This window comes from Leuciscus leuciscus (assembly GCF_965113295.1).
Source record: "Leuciscus leuciscus genome assembly, contig: HAP1_SCAFFOLD_179, whole genome shotgun sequence".
NCBI lineage: Eukaryota > Metazoa > Chordata > Actinopteri > Cypriniformes > Leuciscidae > Leuciscus > Leuciscus leuciscus.
Genome location: NW_028118509.1, coordinates 4,548 through 27,127, shown reverse-complemented (window position 1 = coordinate 27,127; position 22,580 = coordinate 4,548). Strand labels below are relative to the sequence as shown.

Here is a 22,580-nt window from a genome sequence, read left to right as displayed (position 1 = left end):
AATGCCATTTTGGGGGCCTGACAATGCAAGCTTTTGAAAACGAGTTTTTGTGAGCTCATCTAAAGTGAGGACTAGTTATGCCTTGTAAAGCATTTATAAAGGAGATTTAAAGGCTGTTAATATTTCTATGTTCTCTATCACTGTGTGTGTTTGTTCCCTTTTTCTGTTTAGAAGATAACTGAGTCTTTAAATCTCCTTTATAAATTATTTACAAAGCATAACTAGTCCTCACTTTAGATGAGCTCGCAAAATAGTGAACTGACCACTACTAAATGCTTTATAACTCCCTGAATCTACTATATTTACTCACACTTTCTAAGTGATCTTATTAATCACTGTAAACACCTAAATAACTGGTTTGTAAATAATGCTATACTTCATTTAGAAATGATAAATTGATAATTAATATTTAATAAAGTATGAAAATGCAATTATTAAACACATTATAGATATGCTTCTAACTCAATAATACAGCGTTTAAAGGTGTATTTATAAACTGCTTATTAATGTCTGCTTTATGAATAATGATTTATCTGTTTACCAATGCTTAACTAATGATTAATAGGATGCAGTTATTATAAAGGGTTACCATATATATTATATTATATTTCTCATAATATAACTTCAAATATGCATTTTTTTATATATATAAAAAAAAAAAACATGCCAAGAGGGGATCTGCAACTCAATGTCATAATTATAATGTAATTATTATTATATTATTAAGATATTAATAATGTGACTGATAGTATTGGCTGCCTATTAATTAAAACATAATTTCTACTCTTAAAAAAAATCAATAGACATGTCCTTATTTTTCTGTTTCCTTTGTTTCTAGGATGTTGATGTACAGAGATATTCAGTGTTTGAAATATTGCTAAATTTAAATGCAACCAAACATATGTCGTTCGTTACCATCCAACAGTGGACCTTTCTTGATCTAATTCAAAACTTTTGAGTTGACTTGCTGCATCTGGTCATTTTGAAGAAACAAAAATGAAATACACAATTTTCTTTTAAGGTCTTTTTTTCATAATATAACTTAAAATATGCAAAAAAATAATAATATTTTAAACATGCCAAGATGGAATATCATCTCTGAACGATTTCTACCTATACAAGAGGGGACTCGCAATAGCCTGCAATGGAACTGTGTGTGTGTGTGTGTGTGAACAGTTAAGTCTGTCTTTATTTTGTAACTATAGTTACAAAATAAAGACAGACTAAATTGAATTGAATTGCTTGAGGAAAGACCATTTAAATCTACAACGGGGTAAAAAATACAGACGGTCCGGCAGCAACAGTTCAAAAGCAGAGGCGAGAATATCCTCTTATCATTCATAATATAATTTTTTTACTTTCTATGCTTGGTTATGCAGTCCCTTTAGGGTTTATAGGATTAATCAAACAGAAATAGCTCTTTAAGGTAACGATTTCAGGTCACTATAGTGACCTATATTTAGTATAGCGTAAAGCATACTTTATACAGTGAATAATGATTTTATTAATCAAAATGAACTTCGCGTCCCCAGTTGGATGGTAAAGAACGATACGTGTTTGGCTGCTTTGTACATTTCTTGCCATCACAAACACACTGTAAAGATTTTGGAGGTCAATCTCAAAATGTTATGTCGACTTGCTGCACTGAACATTTTTAGTTGGTTCAGTTGAAATATATGAAGTAGGGATGTTCATTTAACATTTTGTTTTCTGACTGAAAGCTGATGGTTGTTAACCAGTCATCATCAGTTAACTGACATGATTTGAAGGTTAGATTAGAATTAAATGGACTTAGAATAGATAGGTGTCTGTGACCAATTCAAAAACCTAAAAAATGTAGATTTACATGTGCAAATAGCAGCATAAACAACAGAACATGAGGATTCACACATCAAGCACCCGCAGTGCTTCTGTGAACACAGTAAACCAGAATAAAAGTGTATATATAACTGTATATATAATAAATAGGCCAACTTAAATGAACAATTAACAAAACTAAAGTGCAATAAAGAATGGACACTTCAGGACATAATTTTCAATTTTCACCTGACAATGCAAGCTTTTGAAAACGAGTTTCAAAGTGCAAGGTTTTGAAAACGATGCCTTTACCATCTGCATGTAAACAACATAAACGTGAATTTGTGAAATTGGTATGTCATTCCAACCCGGTCACACTAAATGTGTCTCTATAGCACACATTGTGTTTATTGTGCAATTTATACGCGAAAAGGAGTTTCTGTGTGCATATGATACGCATGGGTGGGTTTAGGGTAGGTTTAGTAATGGTGGTGTGTAATATGTAATATGTATTATATGTTTGGTTAGGATTAGTGTTGTAGGGTGCATGACATGTGTATTCACCTTATTTTCCACGAGGGTGACGCCATTACGTTCGTTTTGTCATCTTACTTTGGGCTGAGAGGGACCTCAACTTCCGTCTGAAAGGACGCTAGTTTCTAGACGTAATTCTATTGTTCTAACGGTAAAATATGTCAAGTATTATATGGTCAGTTAGGGGCTGCCATAACAATTGGATTAAGAGGATAGAACAATTTAACCAACAGTGTTACGAACACAATGTAAAGCGATCGGAATGTTGTGGTGTACTTTACGATTTACACCCGGATGTGCCGTGTCAGTTTAGCGGAAGTCGGATGACAAATTGCGGAAGCGCAAAGTATTAAAAGTGGGCGGGGCGGAATAAGGTGAATTACACGCAATAAAGTGCTATCATATGAATGTATTAAATGCATGAATAAGCCTTTCTGCATCTGACAGGGATAAATAAGTTTGAATTCTGGCAATATTTTTAAGATGGAAAAATGCAGATTTTGAAACCATTTTGATATGGGCATCAAATGACAAATGCGGATCAAAGATAACACCTAGATTTCGCACTTGTGATGCTGGAGACAATAATTCAGAATCAGAAAACAGACTTAGACAGTTATGTTTGTGCAAATCTGTCAGCATACCAAAAAGTAACAGTTCCATTTTTGATTTGTTAAGCTTAAGATAGTTGTCATGCATCCATACCTTTATTTCTTCCAGACATACGGTAAGAGCTGTAATTGCGAGATTTGGATCAGGGAGTGAGCTAACATAGATCTGCATGTCATCAGCATAACAAGGAAAAACCCCGTACCGTACTTTCTAATAATGTCACCAAGCGGCAACATATAGATGCAGAACAAAGTAGGTCCTAGTACTGACCCCTGCGGGACGCCCTGCTGTACTAATGTTGCCTCCGATTTGTTCTTCCCCAAATAAATATACTGCAAAGAGATGCCAGAGGTGCCTAACAAAACACGCAACCTGTCAAGGAGGATGATATTTTTTTTTATTTATTTTTTTTTTTTTTTTTATTCATTTAGCTGACGCTTTTATACAAAGCGACTTACAATTGCTATATATGTCAGAGGTCGCACGCCTCTGGAGCAACTAGGGGTTAAGTGTCTTGCTCAGGGACACATTGGTGTCTCACAGTGGATTCGAACCCGGGTCTCTCACACCAAAGGCATGTGTCTTATCCATTGCGCTACCACCATGATATGACATATAGTGTCAAAAGCAGCGCTAATGTCTAGCAGAACCAAAATGCTGCAAGCACCCATATCAGCAGAAACATTAGGCGTTTCTCAATAGCAAGTACGCACAGTTTGGACTTGCCAAGTCCAGCTCAGGAGAATGACTCCCGAGGACGCGAGTCCGGTAATTCTGCTAATGGAACAGCACGTTCTTCAAAGCGTCAGTCAGCTCGCTCTGCTACTCCGGTTATCTCTGTATGTACATTTTAGGCAACAATAAAACAAAATATGTTATAAAACACCACACTGCCTCTTTTCGTTTTCATTTAAAGAAATCTTAAACATTATAGCCACACAAATGGTGATTGCCTGGATCTCACAACCTGGATCAAATTTTCATAAATCTTTATAAATAAACCACAGATTTGAGCTTTAAACAACTACATTCTCGCCTGAAAAACTCTTAAATTTACATTTCGTGACACAGTAACAGTAGTATTATATGTCAACTGTAAATTAAAAGATGGCGCTTCTTATGTTGTCATTCCCCTTGTAGCACGCGCAAGTGACGATTCTCTGTCAACCAATCAACGTCCTGCAGTTAGTCTAGCTCCACCCTTTAGTACCATACCACTGTGCTGGTACCCCAACGGAAGGGTACCCAAAAAGTGTTAAGGTTCGGCTTTTTGGTACCATTCACAACTTTTGACAGTGGAAACGGAAATAAATGCATACCGTACCGTACCGTACCGCTCAGTGAAAACAAGCCATTAGAGATTAGAGTCGAATCTTCCCTAACAATTTTTAAGTCTCTTTTAAAAAGGTATTTGTTTTCTCTGGCGTATTGATTTTTTTTTTTTTTTAATGTATATATTATATTATATTTTTGTGTATTAGAGTGTGTATATTTAGGATACGTATTTAGTTGTCTTGTACAGCACTTTGGCCAGTCTTGTGGCTGTTTTAAATGTACTTTATAAATTAATTAAACTTGAAACCACTGATTGTAATAATACATCAAAATTCTTACTGTCAGTTAACCGGTTAGTCATAGTATTCTCAATGTATTTTAACACTGGCACTTTAGTTGAACCATCTGAATATTTTAAATGCAACAATCAACATAAAATTGAGTTTTGACCTTTGTGTATTTTTTTTACAGTGTATTTTTTAGGGCAATAAACCCAGACAGCAACATAGTGTTGGCCCAGATCCGGCCCACATCCGGGCTGTGTGGATTCCAGATGTGGGCCAGATCCAGGCCGATACTATGTAGCTGTCTGAGACTGGTGTTTTAGTGTTATTATGAACATCGCCATCACATTCAGAGATACTGCTAAATGTAAAAGCAATCAAACGTGTCATTCTTTATTATCAAACAGTGGACAAAATAAGTAAATTTGTGTAATGAAATGAATATAACATGTGCATGCATACTGCTGCTGCTTATCTTTAGCATGTACACTAACTTGTGTGGAAATGGGCATGGAATGGTGAAAAAATGCTGACCTAAAAATTGTTACACTTAATTTAAGTGATATTACTTAACATTAATGAACCAACATACAATAAAACTACCAAAACACATCATTCATGTCTCAAATTAAGGCATTCTTTCAGAACTCTAGTGAAGGTTTCAGCCAACAAACATAAATTAAATATACAAAACAAAAAACACACAAACAACAGGCAGCAATATGCACTATGTTCTGCTGTTCAGAATTCAATGCAGTTTATGTTACATGGTTCATGTTTACATTAATGTACAAACCTTTTGTATAGATGGTGATGAAAATGAAAGACTAAGACTTGTGTATGTGTTTAGCTACATCTTATTTTTTCTGATTTAAAAAAAATAATATTTCAGAATAATATATATCAATGTGGTATACGGTAGAAATATTACACATTTCAGTCTAGCTTAGGTTTTTAAATTAAATAACACAGTCTTGGAAATAATATGTAAGCATGTGCAAATAAGCCTGTATAGTAAATCAAGTTCTGTTGGTCTTTGTGTTTAAGTGAGAAATTAATTCATTTAAATTGAAAGATCTCAATGTTTATAAGATCTTTCAATTATGTTTAACAGTTTTGAGTGTATAAAAGAGTGTATAAAAATGGGCTCTGAGTTTTGGCAGTGGTTGTGTCTAAGTGAAATATGTAGTTTGGAAGATGTAGTCACTGAATGCATTAATACAACATTGAATGACACAGACATTTGCAACACTTCTACAGTAATACCGTAGTAAAATATATTCAGAATCTAAAAAATTAAATACTATCAAAACAATTAGATGTAGCTGAACACATACAGGTATTAATCTTTCAGTTTCATCACCATCTATAAAAAGGGGAAACTTGGGGGAAAATGTGTACTGTACTGTAAACAATGACCATGTAACATATAATGTTGTGAATTCTGAACAACAGAAAACAGCAGAAATATTTTATAATGCTTCCTGTTATTTGTGTTTTTTTATTTAACGTGTGTTTTTTGGGGGTAAAACCTTTTCTAGTGTTCTGGAAGAATGAGTTGATCTGACACATGAATGAAGTTTCAGTGCATTTTGAATGTGAAATGAACTGCTGTCAAGCTGTAAGTTGGTTTGGAGAAGATATCATGGTCTTTTAACCTGACATCATTTAAGACATCATTTAAGACTGTGGTATAAATGATTGAATGATTTAACCATAACTCATTACTATCCTTGATTTCTAAAATAGGTATTTTTCATGTGTATGTAGACTAGGGTGTGTGATATTGAGTTGTTGCACTTCCCCCCCACACACAATTTACATATCAATGCAGGAAGGCCTTAAAGGCCAGTGTTTTTCTTAGGTGAGAGCCAACAACCCCCAGAGTCCTGTTACCAATATCTGTGCAACTTCTCAAATACACTAGAATAAACTAGAGAAAACGCTGGGATTTACCCTGCCAAATTTATTTTGTAAAGTTTTCTTTTGTAAAAATGTATTTAAAAAATAAATAAAACAAGAATTACACTATCTACTGTTCACTGCAGTTAATGTTACATTATCCACGTTTACAATACTGTACAAAAATATGAAACTGAGATTAACACTTGTATAGGTGTTTAGTTAAATATAATTTTTTTGTTTTTGTTTTTTTTAGATTCAGAATTTAAAACATCTGCAAATTGGCCTGTATAGAACATAAATGTCTGTTGGTGTTTGTGTTAAGTGAGAAATAAATAAAAAATTTTGCCAAAGCAATAATAAATGATCCACAGTTTGGCTCACATAAGCCCCGTTCACACAGAGATTCCGGAAAATACACTGATAATTTGTCCCGCGATTGTTTGATTTCTATTCATTCACACTCCCAGGGATTTTCTGAAATCAGTATTATATATTATAATATAATATTTAAATATAAAATCTTGTTTACTTGTTTAGCACTATGTTCGCAATGAAACTAAATTAATGATTATTCCAAACACAAATAAAATGTAAGTTTCCCAATTCTAAAGTCACTTTTTCAAAACTCTCTTCACACAGTGATCACACCATCCGTCTATGTGAGCTAAACTGTGGATCACTGCTTTGAAAGATGTCATTGAATGCATTTTGTTCCATTTACATTCATTATTCTTAAACACAAACACCAACAGAACTTTATGTTCTATACAGGCTAATTTGCACATGTTTACATACTCTTTTTAAAACTGTTAATAATAATAGTACTGTTAAACTGTTAAAAATAACAAGTAATTTCAATCACATTGAAATAGATATTCTGATTCTAAAATATAATATAATCAAAATAATTAGATGTAAGTGTTAGTCTTTCAGTTTCATCACCATCTATACAAAAGGGGAAACTTAGGAATATTTTAGTACAGTAATGTTAAAAAGTTAGTTTGTTAGTATACTTTACTTTATTGCCCTTTTTCAGGAAATTTGTCTTGGACTCAAAGCTGCATTAGTACACAACATATACATACACACACAAACCAAAAAGAGTTTTAAAAAAACGGCATTACTACATCTGGCTATTTAACATATTAATAGATACAGGAATAAATGATTTTTTTGTAACGGTTACTCTTACTCAGTGGGACTCTATACCCTCTCCCTGATGGCAGAAGCTGATACATTGGAAATAAAACATGGCTTGAATCACTCACTATTGTCTGTGCATTTTTTTAAAAAATCCACGATTCGTAAATTGATTGAAGTGATGAGTACTCTCTTACACCCATAACTTAACATTGCAGTTTTCACAAGACGTACAAGCTGTGATTTTAATTGGACCAAAAGATTGCCATATGAAGTGTGCATCCAATAATTTAAAAGACTACCTAAAACGGCATAATGAAATAATTGCATAATTCTCTGATTTACACCAAACAGCCTAAGTCTTCTTAAAAAAATACAATCGTTGCCGGAATTTTGAACAAAGATAATCAATGTGGGCTTTCCAAGTAAATGAACGATCAATGACCACACCTATATACTTATAGGTATCCACCTGCTCAATATTATCATAGATGATAACTGGGCTGTAATCAAAAAGGATCATGTAACATCAACTGCAGTGAATTATAAACAGTAGATAGTGTCATTCTTGTTTTATGAAAGCATTTTACAAAAGAAAACATTGTGTAATGCTCCTGTTGTTTGTGTTTTTTATTTTTTTTATGAGTGACAAAGTGTGTTTGTTGTTAAATCTTTTCTAGTGTTCTGGAAGAATGAGTTGATCTGAGACATGAAGTTTCAGTGCATTTTGAATGAGAAATTAACTGCTGTCAAGCTGTAAGTTGGTTAGGAGAACTGAGTGAAGAGTTTTGAAAATGTACCTAAATATTGAGAAATGTGTCCTAGTGATTGTAAAAACCTGTAATTTAATTTAATTTGGCAGGGTAAATCCCAGCGTTTTCTCTAGTTTATTCTAGTGTATTTGAGAAGTTGCACAGATATTGGTAACAGGACTCTGGGGGTTGTTGGCTCTCACCTGAGACAAACACTGGCCTTTAAGGCCTTCCTGCATTGATATGTAAATTGTGTGTGGGGGGGAAGTGCAACAACTCAATTCACACACCCTAGTCTACATACATATGAAAAATACCTATTTTAGAAATCAAGGATAGTAATGAGTTATGGTTAAATCATTCAATCATTTATACCACAGTCTTAAATGATGTCTTAAATGATGTCAGGTTAAAAGACCATGATATCTTCTCCAAACCAACTTACAGCTTGACAGCAGTTCATTTCACATTCAAAATGCACTGAAACTTCATTCATGTGTCAGATCAACTCATTCTTCCAGAACACTAGAAAAGGTTTTACCCCCAAAAAACACACGTTAAATAAAAAAACACAAATAACAGGAAGCATTATAAAATATTTCTGCTGTTTTCTGTTGTTCAGAATTCACAGCATTATATGTCACATGGTCATTGTTTACAGTACAGTACACATTTTCCCCCAAGTTTCCCCTTTTTATAGATGGTGATGAAACTGAAAGATTAATACCTGTATGTGTTCAGCTACATCTAATTGTTTTGATAGTATTTCATTTTTTAGATTCTGAATATATTTTACTACGGTATTACTGTAGAAGTGTTGCAAATGTCTGTGTCATTCAATGTTGTATTAATGCATTCAGTGACTACATCTTCCAAACTACATATTTCACTTAGACACAACCACTGCCAAAACTCAGAGCCCATTTTTATACACTCTTTTATACACTCAAAACTGTTAAACATAATTGAAAGATCTTATAAACATTGAGATCTTTCAATTTAAATGAATTAATTTCTCACTTAAACACAAAGACCAACAGAACTTGATTTACTATACAGGCTTATTTGCACATGCTTACATATTATTTCCAAGACTGTGTTATTTAATTTAAAAACCTAAGCTAGACTGAAATGTGTAATATTTCTACCGTATACCACATTGATATTATTCTGAAATATTATTTTTTTTAAATCAGAAAAAATAAGATGTAGCTAAACACATACACAAGTCTTAAGTCTTTCATTTTCATCACCATCTATACAAAAGGTTTGAACATTAATGTAAACATGAACCATGTAACATAAACTGCATTGAATTCTGAACAGCAGAAAATAGTGCATATTGCTGCCTGTTGTTTGTGTGTTTTTTGTTTTGTATATTTAATTTATGTTTGTTGGCTGAAACCTTCACTAGAGTTCTGAAAGAATGCCTTAATTTGAGACATGAATGATGTGTTTTGGTAGTTTTATTGTATGTTGGTTCATTAATGTTAAGTAATATCACTTAAATTAAGTGTAACAATTTTTAGGTCAGCATTTTTTCACCATTCCATGCCCATTTCCACACAAGTTAGTGTACATGCTAAAGATAAGCAGCAGCAGTATGCATGCACATGTTATATTCATTTCATTACACAAATTTACTTATTTTGTCCACTGTTTGATAATAAAGAATGACACGTTTGATTGCTTTTACATTTAGCAGTATCTCTGAATGTGATGGCGATGTTCATAATAACACTAAAACACCAGTCTCAGACAGCTACATAGTATCGGCCCGGATCTGGCCCACATCTGGAATCCACACAGCCCGGATGTGGGCCGGATCTGGGCCAACACTATGTTGCTGTCTGGGTTTATTGCCCTAAAAAATACACTGTAAAAAAAATACACAAAGGTCAAAACTCAATTTTATGTTGATTGTTGCATTTAAAATATTCAGATGGTTCAACTAAAGTGCCAGTGTTAAAATACATTGAGAATACTATGACTAACCGGTTAACTGACAGTAAGAATTTTGATGTATTATTACAATCAGTGGTTTCAAGTTTAATTAATTTATAAAGTACATTTAAAACAGCCACAAGACTGGCCAAAGTGCTGTACAAGACAACTAAATACGTATCCTAAATATACACACTCTAATACACAAAAATATAATATAATATATACATTTAAAAAAAAAAAAATCAATACGCCAGAGAAAACAAATACCTTTTTAAAAGAGACTTAAAAATTGTTAGGGAAGATTCGACTCTAATCTCTAATGGCTTGTTTTCACTGAGCGGTACGGTACGGTACGGTATGCATTTATTTCCGTTTCCACTGTCAAAAGTTGTGAATGGTACCAAAAAGCCGAACCTTAACACTTTTTGGGTACCCTTCCGTTGGGGTACCAGCACAGTGGTATGGTACTAAAGGGTGGAGCTAGACTAACTGCAGGACGTTGATTGGTTGACAGAGAATCGTCACTTGCGCGTGCTACAAGGGGAATGACAACATAAGAAGCGCCATCTTTTAATTTACAGTTGACATATAATACTACTGTTACTGTGTCACGAAATGTAAATTTAAGAGTTTTTCAGGCGAGAATGTAGTTGTTTAAAGCTCAAATCTGTGGTTTATTTATAAAGATTTATGAAAATTTGATCCAGGTTGTGAGATCCAGGCAATCACCATTTGTGTGGCTATAATGTTTAAGATTTCTTTAAATGAAAACGAAAAGAGGCAGTGTGGTGTTTTATAACATATTTTGTTTTATTGTTGCCTAAAATGTACATACAGAGATAACCGGAGTAGCAGAGCGAGCTGACTGACGCTTTGAAGAACGTGCTGTTCCATTAGCAGAATTACCGGACTCGCGTCCTCGGGAGTCATTCTCCTGAGCTGGACTTGGCAAGTCCAAACTGTGCGTACTTGCTATTGAGAAACGCCTAATGTTTCTGCTGATATGGGTGCTTGCAGCATTTTGGTTCTGCTAGACATTAGCGCTGCTTTTGACACTATATGTCATATCATCCTCCTTGACAGGATGCGTGTTTTGTTAGGCACCTCTGGCATCTCTTTGCAGTATATTTATTTGGGGAAGAACAAATCGGAGGCAACATTAGTACAGCAGGGCGTCCCGCAGGGGTCAGTACTAGGACCTACTTTGTTCTGCATCTATATGTTGCCGCTTGGTGACATTATTAGAAAGTACGGTACGGGGTTTTTCCTTGTTATGCTGATGACATGCAGATCTATGTTAGCTCACTCCCTGATCCAAATCTCGCAATTACAGCTCTTACCGTATGTCTGGAAGAAATAAAGGTATGGATGCATGACAACTATCTTAAGCTTAACAAATCAAAAATGGAACTGTTACTTTTTGGTATGCTGACAGATTTGCACAAACATAACTGTCTAAGTCTGTTTTCTGATTCTGAATTATTGTCTCCAGCATCACAAGTGCGAAATCTAGGTGTTATCTTTGATCCGCATTTGTCATTTGATGCCCATATCAAAATGGTTTCAAAATCTGCATTTTTCCATCTTAAAAATATTGCCAGAATTCAAACTTCTTTATCCCTGTCAGATGCAGAAAGGCTTATTCATGCATTTAATACATTCATATGATAGCACTTTATTGCGTGTAATTCACCTTATTCCGCCCCGCCCACTTTTAATACTTTGCGCTTCCGCAATTTGTCATCCGACTTCCGCTAAACTGACACGGCACATCCGGGTGTAAATCGTAAAGTACACCACAACATTCCGATCGCTTTACATTGTGTTCGTAACACTGTTGGTTAAATTGTTCTATCCTCTTAATCCAATTGTTATGGCAGCCCCTAACTGACCATACAATACTTGACATATTTTACCGTTAGAACAATAGAATTACGTCTAGAAACTAGCGTCCTTTCAGACGGAAGTTGAGGTCCCTCTCAGCCCGAAGTAAGATGACAAAACGAACGTAATGGCGTCACCCTCGTGGAAAATAAGGTGAATACACATGTCATGCACCCTACAACACTAATCCTAACCAAACATATAATACATATTACATATTACACACCATTACTAAACCTACCCTAAACCCACCCATGCGTATCATATGCACACAGAAACTCCTTTTCGCGTATAAATTGCACAATAAACACAATGTGTGCTATAGAGACACATTTAGTGTGACCGGGTTGGAATGACATACCAATTTCACAAATTCACGTTTATGTTGTTTACATGCAGATGGTAAAGGCATCGTTTTCAAAACCTTGCACTTTGAAACTCGTTTTCAAAAGCTTGCATTGTCAGGTGAAAATTGAAAATTATGTCCTGAAGTGTCCATTCTTTATTGCACTTTAGTTTTGTTAATTGTTCATTTAAGTTGGCCTATTTATTATATATACAGTTATATATACACTTTTATTCTGGTTTACTGTGTTCACAGAAGCACTGCGGGTGCTTGATGTGTGAATCCTCATGTTCTGTTGTTTATGCTGCTATTTGCACATGTAAATCTACATTTTTTAGGTTTTTGAATTGGTCACAGACACCTATCTATTCTAAGTCCATTTAATTCTAATCTAACCTTCAAATCATGTCAGTTAACTGATGATGACTGGTTAACAACCATCAGCTTTCAGTCAGAAAACAAAATGTTAAATGAACATCCCTACTTCATATATTTCAACTGAACCAACTAAAAATGTTCAGTGCAGCAAGTCGACATAACATTTTGAGATTGACCTCCAAAATCTTTACAGTGTGTTTGTGATGGCAAGAAATGTACAAAGCAGCCAAACACGTATCGTTCTTTACCATCCAACTGGGGACGCGAAGTTCATTTTGATTAATAAAATCATTATTCACTGTATAAAGTATGCTTTACGCTATACTAAATATAGGTCACTATAGTGACCTGAAATCGTTACCTTAAAGAGCTATTTCTGTTTGATTAATCCTATAAACCCTAAAGGGACTGCATAACCAAGCATAGAAAGTATCTATGAAGAGAGAAAATAAGCGTTAAATAAGAAAAATAATGTTATGAATGATAAAAGGCGTAATATATAATATACTATATAATATACTATATATATATAGTTACATAATGAAGACAGACTTCACTGCCAGTTCACTTCACTGTTCACACACACACACACACACACACACACACACACAGAGCTCCATTGCAGCCAAGTCCCCTCTTGTATAGATAGAGATCGTTCCGAGAGTCCCCTCTCGGCCAGTGTAGAGCGACATTGGTCTGTTAGTAATATAGATATGTATGTGTGTGTGCAATGACACATAACAATGGCAAGTAAATTGTTAGGGACTGCATAACCAAGCATAGAAAGTAAAAAAATTATATTATGAATGATAAGAGGATATTCTCGCCTCTGCTTTTGAACTGTTGCTGCCGGACCGTCTGTATTTTTTACCCCGTTGTAGATTTAAATGGTCTTTCCTCAAGCAATTCAATTCAATTAAGTCTGTCTTTATTTTGTAACTATAGTTACAAAATAAAGACAGACTTAACTGTTCACACACACACACACACACACACACACACAGTTCCATTGCAGGCTATTGCGAGTCCCCTCTTGTATAGGTAGAAATCGTTCAGAGATGATATTCCATCTTGGCATGTTTAAAATATTATTATTTTTTGCATATTTGAAGTTATATTATGAAAAAAGACCTTAAAAGAAAATTGTGTATTTCATTTTTGTTTCTTCAAAATGACCAGATGCAGCAAGTCAACTCAAAAGTTTTGAATTAGATCAAGAAAGGTCCACTGTTGGATGGTAACGAACGACATATGTTTGGTTGCATTTAAATTTAGCAATATTTCAAACACTGAATATCTCTGTACATCAACATCCTAGAAACAAAGGAAACAGAAAAATAAGGACATGTCTATTGATTTTTTTTAAGAGTAGAAATTATGTTTTAATTAATAGGCAGCCAATACTATCAGTCACATTATTAATATCTTAATAATATAATAATAATTACATTATAATTATGACATTTAGTTGCAGATCCCCTCTTGGCATGTTTTTTTTTTTTTTTTTATAAAAAAATGCATATTTGAAGTTATATTATGAAAAATATAATATAATGAAAAATATAATATAATATATATGGTAACCCTTTATAATAACTATCCTATTAATCATTAGTTAAGCATTAGTAAACAGTTAAATCATAATTCATAAAGCAGACATTAATAAGCTGTTTATAAATACAGCTTTAAATGCTGTATTATTGATTTAGAAGGATATCTATAATGTGTTTAATAATTGTATTTTCATACTTTATTAATTATCAATTTATCATTTCTAAATGAAGTATAGCATTATTTACAAAGCAGTTATTTAGGAGTTGTCAGTGATTAATAAGATCACTTAGAGTAAATTTAGTAGATTCGGGGAGTTATAAAGCATTTAGTAGTGGTCAGTTCACTATTTTGTGAGCAAAAGTGAGGACTAGTTATGCCTAAAGCATTTATAAAGGAGATTTAAAGACTAATTTATCTTCTAAACAGAAAAAGGAAACACACACAACACAACACAGTGATAGAGAACATAGAAATATGAACAGCCTTTAAATCTCCTACATAACTAGCATAACTAGTCCTCACTTTAGATGAGCTCACAAAAAATAGTGAACTGACCTCTACTAAATGTTTTATAACTACCTGAACTACAGTAGAAATACATGTTAATAAAGCATTTATTAACACACTAAGTAACTATTACTATATGTCTGAATAATAAGTGTATGATGTATGAATGTACATTGAAATAGTTGAATCATTTACTCACACTTTCTAAGGGATCTTATGAACCACTGACAACTCCTAAATAACTGCTTTGTAAATGATGCTATACTTCATTTAGAAATGATAAATTGATCATTAATAAAGTATGAAAATACAATTATTAAACACATTATAGATATGCTTTTAAAACAGGAATAAAGCATTTATAACTGCATTTATATACTGCTTATTAGTGTATATTAATGCTTTATAAATTAATTAACTGTTTACTAATGCTTAACTAATGATTAATAGCGTGGAGTTATTATAAAGTGTTACTGAAAGCTCCTGAACTAAGCAGATAAACAGCAGCTCTACAGTCTCAGAGCCTCTCTAGGACAGCAGCCATTCAGACAATAGAGAAGTGTGAACGACGTGTGTTAATGGGCCACTGCAGTTCCTGCTCCAGCCTACAGGAGCGCTGCTGAGTATGGACTTAAACACACACACACGTAAGTCCCCACTTGGTCAAAAATGTAAAAAATTAACCAGAGCGTGTTTTAGCTGATTTTAACATGTTTTAAAGCATGACCAACAGGGGACTTGAAAAATGTCCCCACTTGGCTCGACGGTCCCCTGTTAGTGAGTGTGTAACGACACCAAGGTCCCCTCTTAGATAGATAGACGAGTACACACACACACACACACACTCACACTCACACTCTCACACACACACTCACACACACACACACACACACACTCACACACACACACACACACACACACACACACACACACACACACACACACACACACCCTCTCTCAAGCAAAACTGTAGCACCTCTGTTCAATCTTTCTGATTTTAGTAAATGTTTGTAAAAGTGCCTTTTAAATTATTTATTCAAATAAAATGTTTTAAATAATTTGAGCTTCAGCCTGGCATAATAGCATATATTAATGTCTTTGGTCAAATTAAGCTGTACAATAAATAGTTCATCCCTTTAAATGCAATGGATTTTGAAAGATATCAACAAAAAACGGGCAAAAAACTTTAAAAGCGATTTTCTCAGGTTTTCAATTGGAAAAAGAGGGCAGACGACCATAATTCAAATGTGTATATCTTTACAACCATTCAAGGTATGACTAGGATATCAGTTGAAAGCTTATGGTCTCCTCTTTCCATTAATACCAAAATCTCAATTTTGAAGTTTGGGTCACTGTGACTCATTTTGCTGGATCAGGTCACTAATGTCAGGGAATGAATTTGCATGTTCGCTCGGCTCATCGTCAGCGAAAATCGCTTGGGTGTGAACACAAAAAACGCGTTGAAAAACGCTGTCGAATAACGCGCGCCGATATTCGTCCCGGTGTGTTCGGCCCTTAAAGGAAATCATAAGTAATCTATGTGACTCAAGTGGTTTAATCTAAAAAAGTTTTATGAAGCAACAAGAGTGCTTTGTTTGCACAAAAAAACAACAAAAAAAACAACAACTTTATTTACAAATTATTAATCTTCGATGCACGCTCACTTAACAACATCTGCTTTCGCATCAACAACATTCACAACTCATAATGTTCTCATGAACGCATGTTGGAAATTAATATTTTATAAATTAAGTGGTAAATGTTTTGTTGCTGCAAACACAGTACTCGCGTAGTTTAATAAAATGTATGTTACACCACTGGAGTCGCATGGAGTACTTTAATGATGATGTACCTTTACACCTTTCTGGGGCTTGAACGTGGTATTTGCGTAGACTGTCAATGGAGGGACAGGAAGCTCTCAGATTTCATTTAAAATATCCTTATTTGTGTTGTGAAGATGAAAGAAAGTCTTACATGTTTGGAACGAGATGAGGGTAAGTAATGACATAATTTCCATTTGTAGGTGAACTAACCCTTTAGGAATAAATTTAGACACGCACCTTAAGAAATCTCACTAAATAGTCAGCTGACGGAAGAATCTTTGTTCCCTTCTTGTGGCTTTGTGATGTTGGGGGCAGGTGATGGGCAGAGATTTCCCAGTCAGTTGAGTCTAAAATTAAAAAGCAAGAAAACATCTACTTGTCATATCATGAAAACAATTGGTTTGAAAACTAATTTTATTTAAGGACAAGGAAAAGTAACTTTTGTAAAGTAATTTGACTGGACAAATTCAAAATGACTTATCAAACACAAAAAATCTAGTTATACCAAATAGCAATAAAGCTATAATTTTTTTTAATGTTTATGCACATGATTATCTCATATGTTATCCGTAAAATCTGACCCTCACCAGGTTCTAGTCTGTACAGCCTTTAAAGACCAAGCCTGGCTAGCCTTAGCCACTTGGTGCAGCATGGAAATGCTCCTAGCAAACACAAATAGCAAAATCAATAAATTTAAACATGAAAGCATATCCAAACATCAACCTAAATTGAACCTGATAAATACATTTTCATAAACATTTAATCTTAAAGAATTACTTACACATTCTAAGAAAATTTGTTTTTCAGTTAAGGTTTCAGTTAAGATAGGTGTGCTGGCAAACGAAAGTAAAAGATAGTTTGAGGATAAATACATTATATTTGCACATCACAAATATTGTCATAAAACAAAATAACATTATAAAATACATATTGTAAATGAGTTAAAACACTTACTCTGTGTTTTCACCATTAAAAGCAAACTCCGTGTCTGCACTGCGTCACGAGTCAAAGAAGATGCTGGGCATAACGTTAGTCTGTGAGAAAGGTTTAGGCGCACATCACATAAATATCGTAATAAAATAATATAATGCCATGAAATACATGTTGTAAATTAGGTTAAAAACACTTACTTTCGATGTTTTCCCTGTTAACGTTACAAGCAAACCTTCTCGTCGTCAGCTCCGTATTGAGTCAAAGATGTCGCCTTTGAGAAAGGTTTCGGCTCGTTTAAGCACGCAGAGCATTTAAATTTCTCTATAAATCAATATGTTATAAAATACATATTGTAAATGAGATAAAACACTTACTTTCGTCGTTTCTCTGTTTAAAACCAACCTCTGCTCCGCATCGCGCGTCAACAAAAATGCCTTTCTGAGAACGATTTAGCTGTTCACAGCACATACATGTTGTAATAAAACAATATAATGTAATAAAATTTTATAAAATGCATATATAAATGCGATAAAACACTTCATATCTGCGTTTTCCCTCCTCGTATGCCTTGCATCGCGAGTCAAAGAAAATGGCGTCTGTGAAAAAAGTTTCAGGTCCTTTCGTCGCGCCCAGCGCGTAAATGTCCCGGATGTAACTAATAACACTCTCTCTGTGTAAATTTAGTAACTCTACATATTTTCACCAGCCAGAGGGTCCGGTTTACACTAGCAGTGTTAATCCCTTGAAATTCAACACCAGAAATTTAACTCTTTACTCTAAGAGTCCTTAACATCAGGATTTCAACACTGGAGATTTTGCTGTGTAGACATTCTACTGACTCTACTAATACTCTACAAATACTCTACCAAAACTCTACTAACACTCTAATGAGAGATAGTAAGACATGTAGGTGCAACGTTACTTATACTCAACAGAATGTGTTTAAGGGACCATTAAAATAAAGTGAAACCATGTTTTGTAATCTTTTAAACTAAAGTTATGGCTATCTCTTGACCCCCTCACACAATCACTTGTCAATGCAGGCGTCTTCTTCTTCTTCTTTTTCGTTTTTATTGGCAGCTCGCTTCTCAGATAGAGCATTACCGCCATCTACTGTGGGCAATGAATCAGAGACTTGTATTTTCCCTCATCCCATACTATTCAGAACCTGGCCTTTCGATGTTGCTGCGTGTTCAGCTCCTCCATCTACAGCCCAGGATCTTCCAGACTAGGGACGAGGGATAATAATAATAATAATAATAATAATACTAAAAAAAAATCCAATCCCAAAACTAATATTAAACTTCATATTCTATGAATTAACTTAGTCCTTTTTAGAAATATTACTAATAAATTATCACTTCCTACTGGATTTAAGAGTTCTTTTAATGTTAACTGCTGTACACCATTTTTCTGAAGTTCTTCAATTATTTTCCTTCTATCCTCAGTATATTTATTGCACTGAATGAGAACATGTTCTACTGTTTCTCTGACTCCACACCCATCACACAACCCTGTTGGATGTTTTCCTATTATATTTAATGTTGCATTAAGTCCCGTATGCCCCAACCTTAATCTTGAAAGAACACAATCTACCTTTCTACTCCCTCTTGAATTCCTTCTTTTGTTTACCGATAGAGTAAAGATGCCTACCTATTTGTTCATTATCCCAGCAATATTGCCATTTCTCTGTTATCTTCTTTCTAATTATTGACTTAAGTTCGGATTTACTATACAAAATCTGCATATCTATACCATCTTTTGCTGCTGCCTGTTTTGCTAATTGATCTGCTTTCTCATTTCCCACCACTCCTGTATGCGCTGGAACCCACAAGAACTGAACTAAATTTTTTTCCTGATGTATCATGTATAATAACTGAAGGATCTCCAAGACTATGTCCTGTCTAGTTTCAGACTGTTGAGCATCCAAACATAATAATGCTGAACTCGAATCTGTACATATTAGTGTTTTATTTAATCCCATTTCATATACTTTATTCATTGCTATCATAATCGCTAATAACTCTCCAGTAAATACTGATACCTGATTTGAAATTCTCTTTTTTCCTGATACTTTTAATCTTGGGATGATGTATGCTATTCCCACCTGGCCATTTGGATCCTTAGATGCATCTGTATACACTTGTATGTACTGATCATAATTATTCCCGATATACTCTTTTGTCAACTCTGCCTCTAGTATCTCTTGATCTTTCATCTGTCTCTTTTCCAGTAAACTTAAGTCTATAACTGGTTGAGGTAAAATCCATAAAGGTGTTGCCGGTAATATTACTGTTGGGATGACTTCATACTCATTTAATTCCATCTCACGCACTACTTCCCCAATGATCCAACCAAAGCTATTCACTTGCTTTTTCCCATGTTCCCAACTTGCCTCAAGCAATCCTTTTATCGGATGATTTTCTTTTTGTCCTATTAAACCTGCCCAATACGTCAATAACAATTGCATCCTTCTTAGATGAATTGGCAACTCCCCCATCTCAACCTGCAATGCTGGAACTGGAGAGGAAGGAAAAGCCCCGCAACTAATTCTCAAAGCCTTTGAATGAATCTTTTCCAATCTTCCTAATTGTGTCTTAGTTGCTGAACCATAGGCAATACATCCATAGTCTAATATCGCTCTTATCATTGTTGAGTAAATTGTTTTTAATGACAATCTATCCGCTCCCCACTCCCGACCTGAAATACATCTCATAACATTCAAATTTTTTTTACATTTTTCCTCCATCTTATTTATATGTGTACTCCACGTAACTCTTTTATCAAACCACATACCTAAAAATCTTATCACTTTAACTTGTTCTAACTCTTTATCATATAGCTGCAACTTTAAATCTATATCTGCCCTTTTATTTGTAAAGAAAATATATTTGGTTTTCTCCACAGAAAATTTAAAACCCCATTTATGTGACCATTTCTCAACATCTAATAAGGCTGACTGCATTTTATTAACAATGTACTTGACATTCCTACCTCTCAACCACAGAGCTCCATCATCTGCGAACAATGATTTATTAATATTTCTCTCTATAGTAGCAAATACATCATTAATCATAATTATAAATAATAAAGGGCTAATAACACTACCCTGTGGTGTTCCATTATCAATACTTCCTTTCCTTGATATATATTCCCCAACCTTTACTCTAATATTTCTTTCTATTAAAAACTCTTTAATCCAATTATATAACCTACCACCTATTCCATACCGATCTAATTTAATCAACAAACCTTCTTTCCATAACATATCATAAGCTTTCTCAACATCAAAGAAAACTGCTACAACTGTTTCTTTATTAATTAAAGCTTTCCTAATATCTGATTCTAAATTAATGATTGAATCCATTGTTCCTCTTCCACGTCTAAATCCACTTTGATATGGAGAGAAAAAAATATTTTTCTCCATATTATACCTTAGTCGATCTGTAATCATTTTTTCCATTAATTTACATAAATGAGATGTTAAAGCAATAGGTCTATAATTTAAAGGGTTGCTAGGATCTTTACCTGGTTTCTTTATGGGTATTATTAGTGCTTCTTTCCATCCCTGGGGTAACACCCCATCCATCCATACCCTATTGTAAAATTCCAGAATTATTTCCAACGCCTCATCACTTAACTTTTTTATTATAACATAACTAATTCCATCTTGACCTGGGGTAATGCAGGCGTCTGTTGTTGTTCCATCCCTTTAGCTTGGTTTTATACTGGGAATCAACAGCCTGGGCCAGTGCTGCTACCTTGTGGAACAACCGATTACTGCAAAACAATGCAATTCAAAGCACAGGTGCGACCTGCATGGCAAGGTTAAATCAGGTGGTGCGTGTACTATTCTGGTGATGAACTGCATCACATCCACTGTATGAGGAGCCTAACATGCACATAAAAAACAAAATATACTTTATTAACAGAGAAATAATCTGGAAGCGTCTCTCTCGTCTCTGTATTCTTAATACCATAACAATCTTAATAATCACCATAGCAAAGACAAAATTCTGAACGGCTGTTTGAAAACATGCAAATACTGTTTGACATTCTTCTTCTTAACGAGTCGGTGTCAGAAACAGAAAGTTGTATAGTGCTTTATTTCTGCTTTTCCAGGAGCGCCACCTACAGTGAGAGAGTGAATTTGCATCTACTGCTATTTTATGCATTGGTCTGAACAGACAAATTGCATGTGAAAATCGGACTGAACTTTCGTGTTGGTGTGAACATGAGTTAGTAGATAATGTCCTCTCGCTCATCATGGCTGTTGGGAAACTAACTTTCACAGGAGAGACTTTTGTTTCTCAGCACATAAAGATGAACTACTCACTGTGATCTCAGACTGTGGTGATGTGGTTTCTGCACTGTATGGATCTTCATGTGTGTCGCTTCAGGAGTTTTATAATAGAAACTGGTTCCACACTGATCACACGTGTGCAGCTTCTCTCCGCTGTGGATCCTCTCATGTGTTTTCAGATTTGATGAGTGACTGAATCTCTTGTCACAGTGTGAACACTTGTAAGGTTTTTCTCCAGTGTGAATTCTCTGGTGCAATTTTAAACTGTTCGCTAAAGTAAAAGTCTTCTCACACTCAAAGCACATGTCAGCTCTTACACCAGTGTGAATTTTCTGATGTACTTTTAAAGTTGACGTGAACAACTCTTTCCACACACAGAACATGAATGTGGCTTCTCCTTCATATGAACTGTCAGGTGTGTCTTCAGGACTGATGCACAGATAAATGTTTTGCCGCATTGATCACACATGAATGGCTTCTCTCCAGTGTGGATCCTCAAGTGAACATTAAGATTACCTTTGTATGTGAAACTCTTCGCGCACTGATCACACGAGAACGGCTTCTCTCCAGTGTGAACTCTCATGTGACGCTCAAGACATTGTTTGT

At 34.5% G+C, this 22,580-nt stretch overlaps 1 long non-coding RNA gene across 2 annotated transcripts; it reads right to left on the bottom strand.

The window, feature by feature from the left end:
* Positions 1-16,640: 16,640 nt before the first annotated feature.
* Positions 16,641-18,321, bottom strand: LOC309491373. Of its 2 annotated transcripts, XR_014203089.1 has the most exons (4): positions 18,046-18,321; positions 17,869-17,942; positions 17,693-17,772; positions 16,641-17,085 (listed from the first exon to the last, which is right to left on the bottom strand). It is a non-coding gene; the product is annotated as an uncharacterized lncRNA (long non-coding RNA). The 2 variants fall into 2 exon arrangements; XR_014203088.1 differs by having other exon boundaries at positions 17,869-18,321.
* Between the last annotated feature and the right edge of the window lie 4,259 nt (positions 18,322-22,580).